This window comes from Neophocaena asiaeorientalis, unplaced genomic scaffold (assembly GCF_003031525.2).
Source record: "Neophocaena asiaeorientalis asiaeorientalis breed wild unplaced genomic scaffold, Neophocaena_asiaeorientalis_V1.1 scaffold79, whole genome shotgun sequence".
NCBI lineage: Eukaryota > Metazoa > Chordata > Mammalia > Artiodactyla > Phocoenidae > Neophocaena > Neophocaena asiaeorientalis.
In genome coordinates, this window is record NW_020175402.1 from 5786960 (window position 1) to 5809356 (window position 22397).

Genomic DNA, 22397 nt, shown 5'->3' on the forward strand with positions numbered 1-22397 from the left:
AAAAAAAAAAAAAAAAAAGTCTAGGCAGAGTCTCTTAAATTTGATAATGCATGTAAATACTTTCCTTCATGTGAAAAAGTTATCTTATAAAAGATTAAATATAAAACTCTAACAGATTAACTTTAAAAAGCAATACAAAGAATGAAATTCTGATACATGCTACAACACGGATGAGCTTTGAAAACATTATGTCAACTGAAATAAGTCAAACACAAAGAACAAATACTGTATGATTCCACCTGATGAGGTGCCTCGAATAGGCAAATTCATAGAGACAGAAAGTAGAATAGAGGTTACCAAGGTTACCAGGAGCTGGGGGAAGGGAGAATGGGGACTTATTGTTTATTGGTACAGAGTTTCTCTTTGGGATGATGAAAAAGTTCTGGAAATAGATAGTGGTGATGGTGTACAACCTTGGCAATATACTTAATGCCACTGAATTCTTCACTTAAAAACAGTTAAGATGGCAACTTTTATGTTAAGCATATTTTACCATAATAAAAAACTATACAAAAAAAAGCAGTTCAAAGGAAACAATGTAATATTTTCTAAAAGACAACTAACCTGGATTAAAACATCAATGACATGAAAAATCCAAAAATGTAGAGGAATTGCTCTAGATTTAAAGAAAATAGAGGGAATTCCCTGGAGGTCCAGTGGTTAGGACTTGGCCCTTTCACTGCTGTGGGCCCAGGTTAAATCCCTGGTCGAGGAATTAAGATTCCACAAGCCACGCGGTGCAGCCAAAAAATAAATAAATAAAAGAGAATAGAGAGACCCTAAAACCAAGTGCAATGAGTGAACTTTAATTCAATCCTGATCTGGAAAAAAATCTATAAAATATATTCTTGTATCAGTTGAGGAAATTTGAACATGAACTTGCAATTAGAAGATATTATAGAATATGTATTAACTTTCTTAGGTGTGGTAATAAGTATTGCATTTATGTAGACGAGTGTTGTTATCCTCCAGAGATACATGAATTATTCACTATTTAAAGGCTAAGGGCCATGATATCTATGGCTTTCAAATAGTTCACAAAAGTTTTAAAATGCAGAAAGAAATTAAAGCAAATGTAGCAGGACTTTCCTGGTAGCACAGTGGTTAAGAATCCGCCTGCCAACGCAGGGTACACGGGTTCGATCCCTGGTCCGGGAAGATTCCCACATGCCACAGAGCAACTAAGCCTGCGCGCCACAACTACTGAAGCCAGTGCGCCTAGAGCCCGTGCTCCGCAACAAGAGAAGCCACCACAATCAGAAGCCCGCACACCACAATGAAAAGTAGCCCCCACTCTCCACAGCTAGAGAAAGCCTGCGCAGCAACGAAGACCCAACGCAGCCAAAAATAAATAAATAAAATTTTTAAAAAATAAAGCAAATGTAGCAAAATGTTAGTAGTTGTTGAATTTAGAGGAAGGGTAGATGTGTGCTCATTGTTTTATTCTTTCAACTATTGTGCATATTTGAGAATACTAGAAAAATCCAGAATCTTGATATTTCATCACAGGGAGAACAGTATTTGTAGGGAACACTTGCTAGTCGTGCTCACCCAGCACACATACCCCTCTTCCTGTAACAGCACTTCCATTTACCTTCTGGGCATTACCCTCCCCCAGTGTATGCCCTCTTATTCTAAATTTCAGTCTAGGTGTCCTCTCCTTCCCTGAACCAAGCGGGTAGGTGCACAGCCCATGTCAGGTCAATCAAACGTTCCCTTGTAAGAATTTAACCCAGGGTAGATTAACACAAGGCACACCTGATAGTGCCTGGAGGTACTGCTCAGCACTTCCTGCTTCCCAACTCCCTAGAGCTACCCTGTGTGCTTTTTCTGAGGCTTGCCATTTAGCTTTTGCCTCAGTGAGCTAACCCATTCTTTCCAATAAAATATTGTTGTTGTCATGAAGACCAGAATTGGTCACTGACTTTGACCAGTGAACCATTTTAACACCAATCCAATGTTTTTTTTTTTTTACAAAAAACAAACACACAAAAAGCAAACAAAAACAAAAAAAACACCTACAGAAGAAAGAACACCTACAGAGAAAATGCCTAGCATGAAAAATCTATTGCTTTTATAGGAGGGTTAAAATCTTCCAGGCCGGAGACAAATTACAATTGTGAAGTGAGCTGTGAACCATAAAAACAATTTAAAAATTCAGAGTTTGAACAAGTGAAAGGTGAGAGACATATTAAATTTACTCCCTCCCTGGAATGCAGTCTCACTTTACTACCAAAGTAGGCAATGGGAGTGAAAGCAAGCTGAAAGCAGAAAAAGCTTCACCGCTTCAGGAGAGGATGGAATCTCGCGATAATATGGCTGCCGTTTACCAAGCGCACACCACCCTAGGCGCCGATTTAGTCCTTCATATCCGTCACCTCACTGAATTCTCCCAACGGCAAATTTATTATCTATTATTTGGTTGTATATACTCTGATTATCTGCACTACAGAAACCTGGGGCTCAAGATTGTTAAATCTCTAAGTCGTAGACCTAGAAGGAGGAGGGGCAGGATCCAAACTCAGACGTGTGACTACAGCACCGGGGCCGTAGCACCAGGAGGGCGAGCGAGCTCCAGCTTCCTGGTCCAGCCTCAGATCAGCGTCCCAGCGGCCTAAGCCCCTCCCTTTCAAGTTCCTGAGCCAATCCAGAGAGCGGTCAATAGATGCTGAGAGACTCTGCTTCTCTCCACCCACTCTGGACCCAAGAGCCTCCTTTGCAGACACCTTCCACAGCACCCAGTTCCTGGCTCTCAAGGGTCTCCTGAGTCACCTCTGCTACCCGCAAGAACTGGGTCCGGGAGAGCCGTAGCCACTTCTGTGCCACACACTCCCAAGTTATGGCACCTGCTAACCCCCGCTTCGCCGTGTTAACTTCATCGACAGAAAGTAGATTTCTCCCGCTCCCATTCGCCTTGGCCTAGTAAAGCCTAAAGGATATAAGCATGGCTTTTGGAGCCAGATACACCTAGGTTCAAGTCCCTGCATCACCACTGCCTGCCCGTGTGTAAGTTTCTTCATCTTCAGGCTCCCAACCTAAAATTAGGAATGATAACCCTACCTTTATAGCAGGCTTGTTGTGAGGATAAGATGCACTAACCTATAGAAAGCATCAAGCACAGTACATGGCACTTTGTAAGCACTTGATAAACAACAGTTCTTATTTTCTTACTTTCATTGTTATCCCCACACTGTGGTCTGTCCAGCCTTTCAACCCCGATTTTGTACTTTGGGGTCTAGATCTCCTGCCTTCTCTTGTCAATTTTTTTTTTTTTCTCTCTCTCTAGAAGTGAATCCAAACCCTGGGAGGGTTCCCAGTTCACTGGTGGGTCTTCTTCATTTAGACAGATCTTCCAGAAACAAGAATTTAGCTTGCCTGACGTTTTCATTTATAAAACGTATTTCCAGGTAAAGTTTTGCTGCAATGCCCATCAGTTTTCATCTAGAACTTGAATGTAGGTGATTATGCCCCTGGGAGCACCAGTAAAAGATGGAGAGGTCACGAGGTGGGGCTGGAGCCTGGGCCTCAAGTCAGCTGGGCCTGACCCTGCTCTTGCTGGCTGTGAGGCGTGCAGACTACGTCTCAACTCCGAACCTTAATTTCCTCAGCTATAACATGGAGAGGCTGGCTCTTAACCTGTAGGGATGTAGTGAGGAATCCACGAGATAGCAACTGGAAAGCCCATGTGCCTGGCACAGAGTAGGCAAGGGTAATGTCAGTTTCCTTCCCCCTAGCAGACCATCACTGTCTTGAAGTACTACCATTAGCATCCTAAAAGAGAGGTCCCACCCCTAAGGAAGCAAGGCTTCCCCTCTCCTATTGCATTTTCTACCCTTTCCCTAGTCACTCCTTTTGCTTCTCTGAACCTTAGTCATTCTGCAGTTGGGGGTGGGGCAACACAGGAAAGAGAGGCGGTTCCTGGGACTCAGCCAGCCGCAAAGTGGCCCCGCTCAGATGCCATCTGGTCAGGAGCCAGACTTGCTGCTTAGAAAAGCACATACATTCTGGGCACTACTACCTAAGGGAAAACTCTGAGACACTTCAAAAACAGCAGTAAATATGATTAAAGAGTTAGAGAAAAGGGCCTGTGAAGAAAGTCTATAGAACCTAGGTTGTTTAGGTTAAGGAAGTGAAGGCAGGAGGGGAAGCCTGGGCTTCTGAGAAACAAGTTTCCAAAGAGACGAAGCCAAACAAAATAAAATACGCACAGTGGTAGATCAATGTTGTAGATTGGGAGGGGTGAGTGGTGGGTGACAGTGGAAGGGTCTTGGCGGGTCCACTGAGGCATGACCTGAAGTCGGGGGATTTCTGTAAGAAAAAGAATGCAAAATTATTACCACAAAATTGCTAGGGCCCTTCCTGGGCTTTGAATGGTATATGCTGGTGAGGGACCCTGAAGCTCTGTTGATTTCGCCTCTAATCAAGTAAATTTACTTCCAGCCGATGGTGTGACAAGTGAGCTGGTAACAGATCTGAGAAACGGTCACAAAGCTTGATTGTTCTGCAAACTCTGCCTGGCAATGCCTTCTTCCCCTAACTAATGCCTTTTTAGCCTGCAAAACGCAATGCCAGCCTGCTCTCCTCTCAGACATCTTACCAGATGCAGCCCTTCCCCGCCACGGTGGTTCAGTGCCTCACCTTCACGTGTGCACCTGTTGTCTGTCACACACTGCGCTTATATTGACCACTCCACCTGTGCATTAGCTATCTAATGCTGCATAACACATTTCTGTAAAATGTAATGGCTTAGAACCATAGGCATTATCTCACCATTTCTGTGGATCAGGCGTCCGGGCATGGTTTGTCTTAAGGCTCAGCTGGAAGAGATCGGCTTCCCAGCTCACATGATTGTTGGCAGGATTCAGTTCCTCATAGGCTGTTGGACTGAGGCCTCAATTCCTCAAGAGCTGCTGGCCGGAGGCCTCCCTCAGTTCCTTGCCATGTAGACCTCTCCATCAAGCAAGCATGGCAGCTGGCTTCATCAGAGTGAGCAGATGAGAGGGCAAGAGACAGAGTGGCAGCAAAGTGACAGTCACAGTCCTTTGTAACCTAATCACAGAGGTGACATCCTATCACTTTGGTCATATTCCATTCATTAGAAACAACTCACTAGGTCCAGCTCACACTCACATGTAGGGAATTACACAAAGTCATAAATACCAGCAGGTGGGGGTCATTTGGAACCTTGTCCGAAGCTGCCTACTACACATGTCACTCCCGCTCCATCTTGTCACTGCCTGTTGTCCTGCCTGTCCCTGCCAGTCCATTATGAGTGCTTTGAAGACAGGAACCACAATTTACTCACATCTTAGTGCTCCTTAGTGACTAGCACAGGCCTCTGGGGCTTGTTAAGTGAATGGATAATGAATAAATGAATGACTGGTTATTCCCTGTAGCAGAAATGGAACCAAAGGCAAGTGTATCATTTTAATTAAGAGAGTGTGCTATTTATTACCTTTTCACCCAGTCACTGCATTTCTAGAAAATTAAGGAAATAATCAGGAAAGTAATTACATGGATATATTTAGAAGTTTGTAAGTTAGTTGCAAGGATGGTCTATAGAGTTGTTTATAACAGCAAACATCCCCCTCAAAAACAAAAACAACTAACCTGTAAACTACCTGAATGTCCAATAATAAAGATTGATTAAATGCATTATGTTACAGTCCTACAATGGATATTCTGAAGTCATTAAAGTGAAAAATATTGAACAGTAGTAAATGACAGGGAAAGATGTACATATATAGAGATGTAGGTATATATAATACTGTACATTATTTTAATATTGTATAATGCACATTATTTATTGTACATCTAGAAAGCAGGTTACAAAGCAGTGTATGTATTTCACATTTTTACAAAGTAAGTATACACATAGAAAAAGTCTGGAAGGATTTAATCAGTTTTGAATGGCCATGAGGTTCAGATAAACTGATTTTAAATTGCTTAAACAAACAGGTATGTGTTTCTTTTTTTGTTTGTTTTTTTCACATAACAAGATGTCTGAAAGTAGGCAGCCTCTGGCCTTGGTTCTCTCTGGCTCAGTATCACCGCAGTTCTTTAGGCCTTCCCCTCAAGCTGGCCACCTCATGGTCATAAGATGGCTGCCCCAGCTCCAGGAATCACATACACATTCAAAGAAGGAAGAACAGCTAAGGGGAAGCTCCAGTCATGGCTAACTCTTTACTAGGAAAGCAAAAGGTTCTCCAGAAGTCCCCCACTATACTTCCCTAACTCTCTCATTGGCTGAGTGACGTGGACATTCTCAGCTACAAGGGAGGCTGGGGACACTAGAGACAGAAATTTCATGATTGGCTTCAAAAGTCATGATGTATACCCTAGTTACACAACTACCTAAACAAACTTGAAGGTCTGTTAGCAAAGAAGGGAGCAGGGACATTGCGTAGGCAACTAGATCTTGCCCCCTTTAGATAGGACATGCTGTCCACTTTGTCACTGTCACTATCACCTCACTCCTTCTAGTCTTACACCTGGATTGCTCTACTCAGTTAATCATCTGCTAGTCCCTGAGGGCATCTGAGCTTTCAACACTTGAATATAAAACTCAAGATTAGGGGGCTTCCCTGGTGGCGCAGTGGTTGAGAATCTGCCTGCCAATGCAGGGGACACGGGCTCGAGCCCTGGTCTGGGAATATCCCACATGCCGTGGAGCAACTAGGCCCGTGAGCCACAATTACTGAGCCTGCGCGTCTGGAGCCTGTGCTCCACAACAAGAGAGGCCGCGATAGTGAGAGGCCCGCGCACCGTGATGAAGAGTGGCCCCGCTTGCCACAACTAGAGAAAGCCCTCACACAGAAATGAAGACACAACACAGCCATAACTAACTAAATAAATAAATTTAAATCATATGGGCTTCTAAGAAGACCTCTGCTTAAAAAAAAAACCTCAAGATTAGAAAATGTGAAAAAATTGCTAGCTGTCCTTCATTATTCATAATTTCCTTCTTTCTTCTGGTAACAAAGCAACCTTCACCCCAAGAACTAGCAGGGCATATGGCTGCCCAGCTCAAGATCATATCTTCCAGCCTCCCTTGCGGCTAGCCTCCCTTCCAGCCTCCCTTGCAGCTAGCTGGGTGTGACCATGCAAGTGCTCACCATTGGAAAGTGACTAGAATTGATATGAGCATCACTTCTTCTACATCATATCCTAAAAGGAAATGTTAGCCATCTATGCCCTCTTTTCCCCCTTTCCCACAGGCTGGGAATGTAGACGTACTGGTGGAGAGCTTGCTTCAACAATGTTCTAGGAGAGGGCAGAGCAACAAGATAGAGGGAACCCGTGTCCTTAAAATGACCACGTGGGGCAGAGCCACTTACTCACCACTGGACTCATGCTGACCCACTCATAGGCTTAAAGAGATAAAACAACAACAACAGCTATTAAACAAGATATGTATTTTTAGAGTATCCTGTATTTTTTTATCTCTTTATTAAAACAGCTATTCCGTTCCCCAACTAATATAGAAAACAAACCACATTATACTAATGTTTGTCATTAATAGTTGAAAAGGGGGTTGGAGCTAAGCTGAAAAAAGAGAAGAGTCAAATAAGTGCTGGAATAGGAGAAGATGTTTTTGTAAAGAGGTCTTGGAAAATACAAAGGCCTTCATTACCGGAGGAGGCACCTGAACTATTAACAGGCAGGACATTCATAGAGCTTGGTCAGAAGCCCTGCTGGGCTCTGCTTTGACCTAGAATGGAATTAATATGGTAGGGGCTGAATCTAAATAAAGACCAGGGTGAACCTGAACAGTGCAGCCTGAATGGCACAAAGACCCATCATTCAAGAAGGGTCTGTGCAGCTATGAATTAGGTGAGAGGGCCATCAGTCAGGGCCTTTAGGTTGGAAGCAACAGAAGGCAACTGTGACTCTCTCAAATAAAACAAAACCAAAAAGGAATTTATTAGAAGGACACGGAGGAGGTCAAAGAATCTAAAGAAGACCTTGAGAGCCAAGTTCCAGGAAAGAACAAGATCCAGGTAAGCTCTGGGAATCCCACTGGCAGAAACTTCTCATTTCCCAGCATTAGAAGTCAGAATCACCTGGAGGGCTTGTTAAAACAGAGGTTTCTGGGGCCTACCCCCAGAATTTCTGATTCAGCTGATGAACGGTGGGACCCTGGAATCCGTATTTCTAACATTTTCCCAGACGCTGATGCTGGTGGGCCAGGGGCCGCATATGAGAACCATTTTTCTAGGTAAACACATCAAATGATTCAGCACCGACTGCCTTCCATCTCCGTGTCCCCACTCAAGCTTCCAAATTCCTGAGAAAGTCTAGTTGACTCAGAGTTGAGTCACTCCTGTGGTCAGAGGGATAGAGTCCTGTGACTGGCAGCCCTTTGAGTCTCACATGGGTTGGGGGCAGTGGGGGGCTGGGAGGGAAGTTCCCCAAAGGAAGGCTTGCTGGTCAGACAACAATAGAAGACGGCCAAGCTGAATGCACAGCTCTCAACATCTGGAGCAAGATCTGCTGCGGCAACTTCTCTCAGCACAGACAGTTCCGGAGGAGAAAACTTTTTAAAAAGAAAAGAAAGAAGGGAAGGAAAATGTGGACTCTTGGACAGTTATCTTTATTCAAACTTCATTCTCTTTTCCAGCCCAAGATAGGAGACTCCTGCCCCCTAGAGGCCAGAAATCAATTCCACAGCCGTCTTGGTGACTTAGAGAAGCCCCGAGGAGGCAGTGGACTTTGCACTGGGGACAATTTTGACCAGATAGGCCACTGCCCAGGACAACGTGTCATCATGCATGCTGTAGCTTTTCTCAGCCGCAGAGAAGCTGACATCAACAGATATTTCCTTAAAAAGCCTAAACATATTTTTGCATTATATTTTATATGCTCACAATGAATTTTTTCCTTCAGAAAAACTTAGAGAAAAAAAAATTTGTTAACCTAAGTAACCAAGCCTATACTTCTGTAAGTCTGTATTGCTGTCTATCAAATTTTCTTAAAATGAAGCTCACCTGAGCTTATAAACCAATATGATATGATGATTTAACATAGCAGCGTGGAGTGTGTTAAAAACATCATGTTTGTATTTACACAGCAATCAATGTCATATGCCATATTAACAGGACAAAGGACAAAAATACATGATTACCTCAACAGATGCATAAAAAACATTTGACAAAATCTAATACTCTTTCATGATAAAAACACTCAACAGACCAGGAAGAGAAGGGATCTTTCTCAACCTGATAAATGTCACCTACAAAAACCCCACAGATAACACCATACTTAATAGTGAAAAACTGAATATTTTCCCTTAAGATCAGTTGTAAAGATTACTGGTTGCCAGGGGCTGGGGGAGGGGGAAACAGGAATTTACTAATGGGTACAGGGTTTCTTTTTGGGGTGATAAAATGTTCTGAAATTAGATAGTAACAGTGGTTGTACAACCTTGTGAGTGAATGTACTAAAAACCACTGAATTATTCACTTTAAAATGGTAAGTTTTGTGATATGTGAATTATATCTCAAATAAAATTGTTATTAAACATATATATTTACATGGGGGCAACTATTGATTGTGTAGCTAGAAGTGGGGAGAAATCCCATGATCCCTGGAAACTTGTTTGGGACAGAAGGAGAATTATTTGCTATAATATTCTCTTTAACTTCCCAAAAACTGGTTACAAGGGAGCCCAGTTGAAGAATTTAGTTTTGTTAAAGAAAAAAAAAAACAAACCCTATAATTGTCAGGTATACTTGCTCCTTTGTTTCAAAGGGCACTTTAGTGTTCCCTGGGTCAGTTTCAGCCTGAGGTTTAGCCTGGGGTCTAGAACAAAGAAGAAAATACTTCACCTTATAGAGTAAGAAGTTTTAGAACAGACTGCTGGAGACTAGAATGGAGCTGGAGGCTGGAGGAGATGGTAGCAAGCTGACTCCCAAGGAGGGATAGAGCCCGAAAGAAATTCCTCTTGGCAGTAATGGCCCATGAACTTTTAGGACAGTGATGTCTTATAGATAACTCTAAGTGGGTGCCTCTACTGTGCTGAAATTCTCCCTGTGTGTCACTAAAGCCTCAGTAGAACCTGCTAAATGTTAGGAATACTTGGAGAAATGAAGGAATCAACAGCTTGTCCAGAAGGGGCTGAGAAAGCCTGCCAGAAAAAGAATAACACCAAGAGTAACAATGAGAAACAAATTATTTCTTGGGCTAGCCTGGGGGACGTGGCTCCGAATCCACTCAATCCCTTGGCTAAAATCACAGGAATTACGGGGAGAGGCCTGGAGACCAAGTTAAGGATGGTTTTGGCTACATGTAAGAAAAAACCCAATTCATGATCACTTAACCAATAAGGAAATATTATTGTTTCACAGAATGAGAAATCCTAGATTAGATTGGCTTCAGGGCTGGTTAATTCAGTAGTTTAATGACGTCATCAAGGGCCCAAAGTTCTTTGCCTCTTGCTGCTCTGCTATCCACAGCTGTTGGCTTATCTTCAGGCCATCATAGATCCAGCTACCCTGATTGCATATTAAAGTGAATCCATGTATTGATTAGAACGCTTTTGATTACAAACATCAGAAATCCAACCTAGATGAGCTTAAGGAAAATAGGAATCCAAGGGGAATTCAGGCATATCTGAATCCAGGAGGGCATCAGAACTTTCTTTCTTTCCATCGTTCAGGGTTATTTGACTCTGCTTGGCGTCACTCTCAGACAGGAGATGGCTGCTGGCATGCCAAACCTTCAATGCCGTGTATCTCATGCTGAGCGTGAGAGACAGAGACAGAGAGACCTTTTTTCTAATGTCCATTTGACAGATTTCATGAAGGGATTCTGATTAAGTCACCGGCCCATCCCTATCCCTGGATCAATCACTAGAGACACAGGACAAAAACCTTGGATTGGCCAGCCTTGGGTCTTCTGCCCACCCCTGGGACTTAGAGTCAGAACCACCCAAGCCACAAGGACTGAGCTGCATTTGGGGGAGGAGGAATGCTTCTCCATTGGAAGACAGTCTGAGCAATGAAAGTGTGTCTGCCATTTGCCAGAAGGCTGTCAGACATGAGTACGTGGGATTCCAATGCGAACTAAGGTTTAATAGGCACCCTCCAAGAAACCAGAAGGGAAGGGTGAAAGGAACTGGAAATTTTGGGGGGCCTACCATGTGCTTTCCCAAGGTCGCAGAGCTAGGACATGGCGGAGCCTGGATTTAAATCCATGCCTTTTTAGTTCCAAAATCCATGCACTTAGCACTGGGGGGACTGAGCAAAGGCAGAGGGGCCACGACAGAGAAGAGCTGTGCTGTTGAGACAGAGAAAGCTGTTCAGCAGACACCATGGCAGAGCACTTAGCCCAGTCTGGATATGAATCAGGGAAGTCTTTCTGGAGGAGGAGATATTTGAACCGAGGCTTAAGGGACAGTAGGTGTTTGTCAAAGGAATAAAGGAGAGAAGCAAGAAAAGAGGTTATCTGGCTAGGCAGGGGAGGTCACAGAGGCCAGAGTTTCAGCTTTGGACACTGTCTCCATGGGATAGGGGCTTTCTTATCCTGTCTCCTCCCAGCTCTGCCCCCATGCCATCACACCACAACAAGCCATCCTTGTTCTGACAAACATAGTTATTCAAGTGGGGATTTCCGGAGATATTCTCATAGTGGTTGGGACAGTGGTCTGTGTTCTGCCATCTACATCCTGTGTGATGATTACCTAGTCATTTCCCCTCTTTGGGATAGAACTACCTTATCCATAGAGTTGTAGCAGGCAAATCGACTGTGGTGATGGTTGTACATATCTGTGACTATACTAGAAACCATTGAATTATACACTTTAAATAGGTGAATGTGAATTCTATCTCAATAAAGCTGGGAGTTTTTTTTTCATTGTAGTGGGCACGGTGATGGGGAAAGTTTGGCCTAAGGGCTGCAGAGCTGTTGCAATCAAGGCTTTGTTACTTTATAGCCAGGTGGCTTTATGTACATTTTTCTTTTTACTTTGTCTCTCGGAACCTCATTTTCCTCATTGTAAGAGGGGAATTATGTCTTTATCTTGTTTAGGTGGTGAAGGAACAGATGCAGTCAGGGGCTGGAATGCTTAGAATTCTGGTTCCATCACTGACAATCTCTCTGTGCCTGCACAGCCTCATCTATTTAATGGAGATAATAGTACCTTATTTATTGCATTGTTGGGAAGATTGACACTTTGATACCTAGAGTTGATACCTATAAAGTTCTTAGACCTATGTCTGGCATGTGGTTCAATAGTTCATAAAAATTGTAGCTAGTTTATTATCTCTATTTCATATCCTGGATTCTACTTGGGATCTTCTAGACAAGGTTTAATTACCCACCCAAACCTAGTACTGGACTCCCTGAGGACTGGGGATTCCCCATACCTGAGCCTTTTCCTAAAGGTAGCACACAATTCTGAGGGTGGTCTGCCAGCCCATGTTCCTCTTTTCTAAAAATGCCTTTCCCATAGAAGTGGGCTTCAGCAGTCCCCAGCCATAACTGAATGAATAGGGGTGGATCCCCTCATCCAAGCTGGACCAGTCAACTTCTCTCTTCCAGATATTTGGACTCTGGAATGTGTTAGCAGGTGATGCTGAAGCTGAGAGGTGACATTGGCTGGACAGCCATTTTGCACCATGTGAATGGGAATGGCAAGAACTCAGAGAGAGAACCATGGAAGACTCACAAAGAGTGACAAGAAACCTCAGAGGGAGAAGGAGAGAATGGTTCTGCCAGGAATCCTCGTGCATTTCCATTCAGTCAATCAACAAATTTATTGAGCACCTACTATGTGCCATGCCCAGGGATAGAGCAGTGAACAAGAGGACAAATTCCTGCCTTCAGGTACAATGGGACACCGCTGAAAGGTTTTGTACAGGGAAACAACACAATCTTATTACATTTTTAAAAGATCGCTCTGGCTGTTGTGTGAGGGGGACAAAGGAAGTGGCGGGGGGGGGGGGGGGGGGGGGGGACAAAGGAAGAAGCAGAGAGAATGTCTCAACCATCCAGGCAAGAGCTGAAGATGGCTAGGCTAGGGTGGTGTGGAGGGAGTGGTGAGCAAAAGTGGGAGTCTGGTTCTATTTAGAAGTTTCCAGTTCCTGGTTCTAGTTCCTCATGAGACCTGTCTACCTCCTGCCCCCAAGTGTTCATCTAGATTTCCCCCTTCCTTCCTCCCCCATGATGTTTTTCTTGCTTTGGCTAGTGTGTGACAAGGATTCTGTTATTTGCAACTGAACCATTCCTGACTAAGACACCTTGGCTCTTCAGGCTGGTCTAATTCACCACTGTCTAGAACATGACCAGTTTCATTTTCCCTGTGTTAAGGAAAGTGTTTTCTCTTATGAGTAACCCACATAGGAATTAACAACCTCCAGAAGGAAACTTTTCTTCCAGAGAACTTTCAAAGGAAGCAAAGATTTATTTTGTGATGTGAGAAAAATGCTTGTATCATATGCCGCCTCCAGTTATGCCCACATCAGATAAGGGGACAGTATAATAGTAACAGCTGCTAAAATATGGAGCTGATTATACTCCAGGCCTTGTCCTGAAAGCTTTATACGTATTGGACTTCCCTGGTGGTGCAGTGGTTAAGAATACGCCTGCCAATGCACAGGACACGGGTTCGAGCCCTGGTCAAGGAAGATCCCACATACCGCGGAGCAACTAAGCCTGTGAGCCACAACTACTGAGCCTGCGTGCCACAACTACTGAAGCCAGCATGCCTAGAGCCCGTGCTCCGCGACAAGAGAAGCCACCGCAATGAGAAGCCTGAGTACCGCAATGAAGAGTAGCTCCCGCTCAACACAACTAGAGAAAAGCCCACACCCAGCAGCGAAGACCCAATGCAGCCATAAATAAATAAATAAATAAATAAATAATATTTTTAAAAATAATAATTATTTTTTTAAAAAGCTTTGTACATATTAACTCATTTAAGCCTCAGAGCAACCCTGTATAAGGTAGGCTGTCATTGTTCTTATTTTACAAATCTATCATTGCTCCCATTGTACAGATGGGAAAACTGAGGCACAGAAGGTTCAGTAAGTGTCTAAGATCACAAAACTAGTAAGTGATAGATCTGTGATTCAACCCAGGCATTCGAGTTCCATGCTCTTAGTCAGTGTTTCTCAACTAGGAGCACTGATGGCTTTTTAGGTGGGATGGTTCTTTGCTGTACAGAACTGTCCATCTCACTCTTGTGGTTAGTTTAGTGTCCCTGGCTTTGTATACATGAACTCAGTTTAATCCTCTTGATGACCCTATGAGGTAGGTATTGTTATTCTCATCCCCATTCTACAGAAAACTGAAACCCAGGGAGGTTCGTAGCTTACCCTGAGTTACCCAGCTCATAACAGGGGAAGCCAGCATTTGAACCCAAGCAGTCTGACTCCAGGTCCTGTGCTTTTAACCATCCTGCTATCCTGCCTCACTAAGACTTAACAGACTAGACTAGGTATGGGGTGCCCTGGCCAGATAGGACCTTTAAGTAGAGTCCAGCAGGCCTTTCAGAGTGGGCTCGGCAGCTCAAAGGAGCCACTCCAGGCTAGAAAGGCAAAGACTGGCAGGAACCAGTGACCCTTTCCTCATGCAGGACTGGCCAGCAGGTAAAGGGGAAAGTGGTATGATTAGAAAAAGTCTAACCTGTAAAGGACACAGCCCGGGAACGGGATAATCAAGGAGTCGGTATCAGGAATCCACAGCAGAGTGAGGCCAAAGGAATGTCAGGAACGCTGGACTGCTGGGTGAGTGCCTTGTCTTCCCCCACTTGTTTTTTCTTCAGCTCCTCCACTTGCAGCTGGTCCTTCCCTTAAAGGTATAAAGTTGCCAGGGACATCCTGGGCACTCCTTTGCCTGTAACTCTGTACTTTCAGACTCCCAGATATGCTCACACATGGCTCACGGCAGGGCTAATTAGTACCATTTTGGATAAAGCCACTGGTGGCTAATACCAAGAATCAAATCTTCTGGCTCTATAATCCCACTCCAAAAATAACTTGACAAAAACCGAAAGCCAGGGGCCTGGAGATATTGGTGGCTGCCATCCCTGTCCTTGTACCTTTAAGCCAACTGCACATCACAAGCTACAGAGTCTGAAAAGCAAAATTGTGAAAAGCAGGACACCACCCAGGACACCCACTGCCCATTGCCCAGGACACCGCCTCACTTTGTTTTGTTTGTTTGTTGTTTGTTTTTGCGGTACACGGGCCGCTCTGGACTCGCAGGCTCAGCGGCCATGGCTCACGGGCCCAGCCGCTCCGTGGCATGTGAGAACTTCCCAGACCGGGTCACGAACCCATGTCCCCTGCATCGGCAGGCGGACTCTCAACCACTGTGCCACCAGGGAAGCCCATTTTGGATTCAACCTTCTCCTCTTTAATTGAAGTTCAGCTCTGGGGCCTGGCCCTGACCCTTAACTCTGACTTCCATTTTCTGCCCTTTGAACTTGTGGGGGATTTTAACTCAGACTCTCTGCTCTGGTTCCTCTTATTCCTGCCCGCTTCAGGAGGAATGCCCCATCCAAGCTCAGATCTTTAGGACCTATGCCTTGGTGAGCAATCACTTGTTTGCAAGTAGAAGAAACCCACTCAAACTAAAAAGGAAGAACGTAGTGTGAGAGCCCAGAGGTCTTACAGAACCCAAGGTCATAATTGCAGTCATGTAATAGGATGTTGAAACGGGGCCTTTCCCCGCCTCTGTTTCTACAGAGATGCCGGTACATGGATATCATATCCCAAAGTGAATGTGAGGCTACCTCCTACATAGAAGTTACAGAGGAAAAGTATAGAATCAGTTTTATTACCATTTTCAGACCTCTCAGCCAGATCAAAGATATTAAAAAGTGGTCCGAATGCAGAAAGGTGAGATTTGATGAAGAGATATCTTTGGAGAGAGCCATTGTCTGTACTGTTGTTCCCACCAACTTACCAGCCCAGGGTGGAAGGGAAAGAGGTGGAGAGGAACAGCATACATTATTTCAAACCTAGGGAGACAGTTCTTCAAAAGCAGGCTGCCTCTCCACACTGTGGCCTGGGGCCTGACTTCTCCCTAAGAAACCCTGAAGATGAGAGATGCCTCACCAACTACTTGGGCAACACTTAGCAAGAACTTTCCATGTGCTAGGCACTGTTTTCTGTGCTTTCCCTGTATTAACTCATTTAATCCTCCCAACAACCCTGGATGGTTAGCGCTGTATTTTGAAATGTGATGCTCTCACTCACCAACATATTGTGAATATTTTCCCATGTCAATAAATATTCTTCTGCCACATGGATTTAATGGCCACATGGTCTTCCTTTGCACAGCTGCAAGCCCTCATGGCTAAGCACATGGATTCTGGAGTCAGCCTGCCTATTTTCAAATCCCATCTCTTCCAGTTACATATGGTAGAGGACCATTTTTAGAAAGGAAATGAATGTATGTAACCCGTGACTTGGCAGCCTGGATGTCCCCCACATTTCCAGCCCACTAGGGTCACCTGTCACTGCATTAATATTTCTTGAACATCTAGCATCTTCCAGAAACTAGAGATACAACAATGAATGAGACAGATGTATTCCCTAACTTCAGAGAGTTTATACTCTAGTAAGGGAGACAGGTAGTAGCCAGTAAAAATGCCAAAGAAGAATGCAAAATCATGTAAATGATAGATTCAATGAAGTGAAAAAAGCAAGGGGCTGCTGAGATGGAGCAAACAGTAATTCTTGGGAAGTTAAGTAAAATTGGCTTGAACTCCCAGATCCTGGAGAGTGGGCGACTCAAGAGTCTCTCTCAATATCTCTAACGATGTGATGGGGCATGGAGGACAGTGGATCTATGGCTTCTGGCCTACTCTAGCTCCACTTCCCTTCTCTTGGTTACTTAACTCCTTGTCATTTGATAATTTCCTGGGATGAACAAGCAGGACATCAAGAATCACGATGCTGTTTGTTCTTGGATTAAATCCTCCTCGTCTCAAGACATGTTTTGCCAACCAAGTCCTTGCAGGTCTTTGCAAACCCATGAAGCTTCTCTTTGGACATTATCTCATCCCAACCTCCCTCTCCCATTTTACAGATGGAGAAACTGAGTCTCATCATCTTCAATAATTTTCTAGAGAAATTTCAGCTTCTCCTCTGATTTGGAAAGTTTTCATGAGAAAATGCATATTCAAAGAGACATAGAAATTGATCTGAAAGTTCATCAAATGTTTATCTCAAGCTGTTAAATCATCATCATCATTCAGGGTACTTCCACATTCCAGATCTACAAGTGTCAAAGCCAAGGGAACTGAACAAGCTATATAGAAATGCATGTCTCAGAAAAGAGAAGTAGCTGCAGTGGACAGGAAGAACAACATCCTCAATTTTCAGGATATTTACAAAGTGTGTGTAAGTGTTTTTCTTTCTAAGTTCCCTCTTCAAAGAAACGATCCCGCCTCAGTCCTGATGAACTTTTACTTATTGGCACACCCTGTTCACCTATGCTGTGAAAGGAACAAAAACTAAGTCAACTATGAGACACTTAGAATAATTATAATGGTCAGTGCTGGCAAAGATGTGACAAAACCAGTATTTACACAATTTGCTGGTGACATTGTAACTGACATAGCCCTTTTAAAAACATTTTTTTTAAGATGGAGAGCACAATTTTATTCTAAAAATAGATCTCAGTAACAATGAAATACCAAAAGCTGGTCATTATAATAAAAAAGGTAACAGGAATTTGCTTTAATTTTTTTCCTGAAAAATACAAAATTATCACTATAATATACTGCCAACTCTCATTTATCTGTATTTGAATTATTCATTTTATAGATTATCCAAGGACATTTTAAAATCATAGATTGGATTCTGCCTAATATTTAGACATATACCTAGATTGATTTTATCCTCAAGTAAACACATTCTCAAAGAATGCAAACAAAATTGAACATTTGCTTAAATAAACATAATTAGGAAGATAAAGTGATGTTGAGGAAATGTTCTCCAAAGTGAAATTCTGGTTTGCATCACTGTTTTCCTCAATTTTTGCAGATAACCAAAAAAAAAAAAAATGGCTGCATTGAAGTGCTGGTATTTGAAAGTAACAAATTATACAACTTATATGCAGAGGAAAGAGATAACTAAATTATTTCAAGCACAGGAAACTTTATAGGCAAAAAACGACATTTAGTACTTAAAAAGTGGTTTTAGGGCTTCCCTGGTGGCGCAGTGGTTGAGAGTCCGCCTGCCGATGCAGGGGACACAGGTTTGTGCCCCGGTCCGGGAAGATCCCACATGCCGCGGAGCAGCTGGGCCCGTAAGTCATGGCCGCTGAGCCTGCGCTTCCGGAGCCCGTGCACCACAACGGGAGAGGCCACAACAGTGAGAGGCCCGCGTACCGCAAAAAAAAAAAAAAAGTGGTTTTATATCTTCAAAATGCTAAAGAAACAAGTATTGAAGAAAATTTCAGAAATGTTCCACATTGTTCTGACTGACTTGAAGTACTGAAATATCAAGAATGCAGGAGACAAAAGTTAAATTTAAAAGGGCCCCATTACTATGAAATATATCAAGTATATTTTCCAAAGAAGTGAAAACAGTGGTTGAAAGATCAGTTGGGGCAACTTACCTATCAGTCACATCTCTTTTCAAACCAATGTAACCACATGTGTTTCATAATGTTTTCTCCACACCACATACGTCCTATCATATCCATATTTTGGATAATTTTTATCACACATATTCATCATATCAATCAGCCATAATGCACAGTGAGTAGAAATGATCCTTTTATACCAAAATTCTTGATATAATATTTTCAAAATGCTCTTGAAAATTCAGAGAATTTTCATTCTCTGAAAATTAAAAGCTGATCACAAGAGTCACCTTTAATTCCTATTAAATGTAAATGCATGTTCATTATGATTCTCAGCTCCTTTTTGGACTATCAGAAATTGGTGCGATTTGCTTTAACCATCTAAGATAGAAGAAATACTAACAGTATTCAGTGTGACTGAATACCTCTTTTTTTTTTTTTTTTTTTGGTAAGTGCCCTGCATCGGCAGGCGGACTCTCAACCACTGCACCACCAGGGAAGCCCTGAATACCTCTTTTGTCAAAATTTGACCCTGAGTTTTGAATCCTCCAATATAAACTATAAAACTGAAAACATTGCAAAATACATTGGCTAATATCTGTGTCCTACAATACTGTGCTTTTTCTCTCCATTAACATAATACATCTGGCAGTGCCTCCTCTTCAGCAAGGGAGGGAGAGGAGCTGTCTGAAGGAGACCCACATAAGGAAGTAGGATGCTTCCTGTCTTAAAAATTCCTGCTTTAAAACTTCATAAGAATCTATTCCAAAATACACTGGTGTTTTTGTACAAAAATGCTGTCTCGGGCTTCCCTGGTGGCGCAGTGGTTGAGAGTCCGCCTGCCGATTCAGGGGACACGGGTTCGTGCCCCTGTCCGAGAAAAAAAAAAAATGCTGTCTCCCCAAATCTTTGAGTAAAATGGACAGTGAATGAAAATGCACCATTTTCATCCTGTAGGTTTAGCAGCCCCACAATCCCTGGCTTGATAAACACAGCATTCATCAGTAGCTCAGAATTCTAAGTTTTGTTTTGGAAATCATATGATGGGCTTTTTTTTTTCTTTTAATTCAAGTGTGTTTCCATTACACCAAACATTTCTAGATATAGAAAGCAGCTCTACAGCTCTTAAAAATATTCACCAAATATGAAATTAACAGCTAAGTATGAAATGAAGCAGTATGCAGTGATGACAATATTCTAACGGTACTGAATAATCCAACTTATTATTTAATACTGACAACTAAGTCTTTAAAACATTAGCATGTTAAACATTGCAATTCACTGAAATTATATCAACTGTCATGGAATGCTCAAAAGAAGTTATTAATAAAAATACAGCCTCTCCAACAGCTCTCTAACAGAGTTAAGCCCAGGTATTGTTTCTGGGTTTATCTGGGTTTTTTCTGGGTTTTTCGTTTTTGTTTTTGGTATGTGTTTTGTTTCTAAACCATGTACTAAGTTTTGGGAATTACCTGGTGGTTCAGTGGTGGTTAGGACTCTGCACTTCCACTGCAAGGGACACGGGTTCCATCCTGGTCAGGGAACTAAGATCCCACAAGCCTCGTGGCAAACACACACACACACACACACACACACACACACAAAAAACAAGTACTAAGCTTTAAAACATATAAAATACTGATGCATTCTGAAGAGACATTGAAACTAAAATTATGCTTAAAACCTGGTTTGGGGCTTCCCTGGTGACACAGTGGTTAAGAATCCACCTGCCAATGCAGGGGACACAGGTTCGAGCCCTGGTCTGGGAAGATCCCACATGCCACGAAGCAACTAAGCCCATGCGCCACAACTACTGAGCCTGAGCTCTAGAGCCCGCGAGCCACAACTACTGAGCCCACGTGCCACAACGACTGAAGCCTGCGTGCCTAGAGCCCATGCTCTGCAACAAGAGAAGCCACCACAATGAGAAGCCTGTACACCGCAACAAAGAGCAGCCCCCGCTCACCGCAACTAGAGAAAGCCTGCTCACAGCAACAAAGGCCCAACACAGCCAAAAAAAAAGTCAAACCAGGGACTTTCTTGTCAGTCCAGTGGTTAAGACTCTGCGCTTCCACTGCAGGGGGCATGGGTTCCATCCCTGGTCGGGGAACTGGGATCCTGCATGCCGCGTGGCAAAAAAAGCCCAAAAAGCACACACACACACAAAATCCAAATCCTTTTTGCCTTTAGTAATCGTGAGGAAGCTTTACACATTCATATAATACATTGTACATGATATGCACTGGCTTGTTAATACTATTTTCAAGAAGAGAATATTGTTTTAAACTAACAATAAAACAAAGTTAACTGACTGGGCTGCATCAATCTTTCTTCTTTCCGTTGGTTCTTGGATTTCCTTAAATGATGGCATCATCTTCACAGACGGGTCTATAACAAATGCCTCTTCCTGAATAGTACATTTTGCATCCAGTGTAAAGCATAGATTAAATTCCATAATTTAATATAATACTACCAACAAAGCTGCCAGTATCAAATTTTAATCTTTTATTTTCTTTAGAGTTAAGAGTTGCTGTAATTGTTACTGATGAAGAAACAAATTTTACGTAACTACTGTGGGTTGTAGTCATTGTGGATGTTGATTGACATCCGGGATGTTTTTCCAAACACTTGTTATTTTGCGTGTAGACTCTAAGGTGGTGGAAGTTATATCTGTTGAGACCCCTGTTGTCGTTTTAGATGTTACTATGGGTTTCACGGTGGTGACTGTCCCATTCTTTGAGACTGAGGAAACTGGAGTCGTTGATGGTTTCATAACGCGGTTGGAAGATTTATTTGCATGGCTGAAAGCCACCCGTGGGGTCTTCCCTATTGAGTTAGCATTGGAGTTTTCTAGAGACAGCGCTCTTTGTGCTTCGCGACCCTCTGGGTCTGTGCGGTCCATGGCGGCCTGCGGCAGCGGCAGCGCTAACCTGCATCACCGCCCCAAGTTGCATCACCGCCCAGACACCTCGCGCCGGTCCTGCTGTTCCGAGAGGAGGACATGGCGCCCCACGTGTCCCCAACTGAGGTGGCCATTGCGCTGGTGAGAGCAGCCACTTTGCTCAACTGAGCCCCGCTGCGCGTTTCCTCTCGCCGCCTGTTCCCTCCCTCCCAGTACGCCCCGACTCCCCCGCTCCCCCAACCTCCCATTTCCCCTCACCTCCCCCCACCCCCAGGATCACCAAATAGGGCGCGGGTGCCCTTTTAAGAGAGCTGGGCCCTTTTAAAAGCAATCTGGCAATCTATTTTAGGAGGCGGTAATTCCTCCCCTGGAACTTTATCCTAATAAAATCATCTAAAGAGACAAAAAATAAAGTAGCAAAAACTTGAAAACAACTTACGTATCCAAGGTGTTTTGAGTGCTCACTTTGGGGCAAACTCGTGTTATACACGAGACACAGATGATCTCATTTAGTTCTCAAAACAATTCTAGGCAGCATATGCTATTTTACCCCTCATATACCAAATGGGGAAACTGAAGCTACAGGAAATACTGTGGTTTGGCCAGAGCTCAACAAAGTTAAAGCTGGGGTTGGAACTCAAGCCATCTGCCTCCAGAGTCACATGCTTCACCACTGCATTTTGCTGCCTCTGCCACGTCTTTGTCTTTAGTGACCCTTTGCTTCACTGCAGTTTCCTGTTCCCAGACCGATGTTGATATCTTGATCTGATAAGAGGCTCATGAAAAGCTTCCACAAGGGCTGACAGGTAGTTGAGGAGTGATAATGATACAGAGCTCCTTTCCCTTCTTCAGAGCTGTGTGGAGAAGGGGCAGTGAGCAGCCATTTCTGGAGCCTCCAAAATGCGCTGGGGTCTGTAGATAGGTAATCTCATTAGAACCACCCAGCTCCATTGTA

At 43.4% G+C, this 22397-nt stretch overlaps 1 protein-coding gene and 1 pseudogene across 14 annotated transcripts in view; both read right to left on the bottom strand.

The window, feature by feature from the left end:
* The window catches only part of EYA3 (EYA transcriptional coactivator and phosphatase 3), a 142743-nt gene extending 120756 nt beyond the window's left edge, over positions 1-21987 (bottom strand). For 6 of the 14 annotated variants that reach the window (XM_024766932.1, XM_024766930.1, XM_024766920.1 and 3 more), the window contains exons 1-2: positions 4771-6689; positions 4209-4308 (exon numbers count right to left, since the gene is read on the bottom strand). The gene's annotated coding sequence lies outside the window, so the exon portion shown is untranslated. Of the gene's footprint in view, positions 1-4208; positions 4309-4770; positions 6690-14625; positions 18226-20012; positions 20337-21881 lie in introns of those variants that run through there. The other 8 variants (XM_024766918.1, XM_024766916.1, XM_024766919.1 and 5 more) reach the window with 8 other exon arrangements.
* On the bottom strand, positions 20603-21645 carry LOC112414433 (porimin pseudogene; annotated as a pseudogene).
* Positions 21988-22397: the final 410 nt, after the last annotated feature.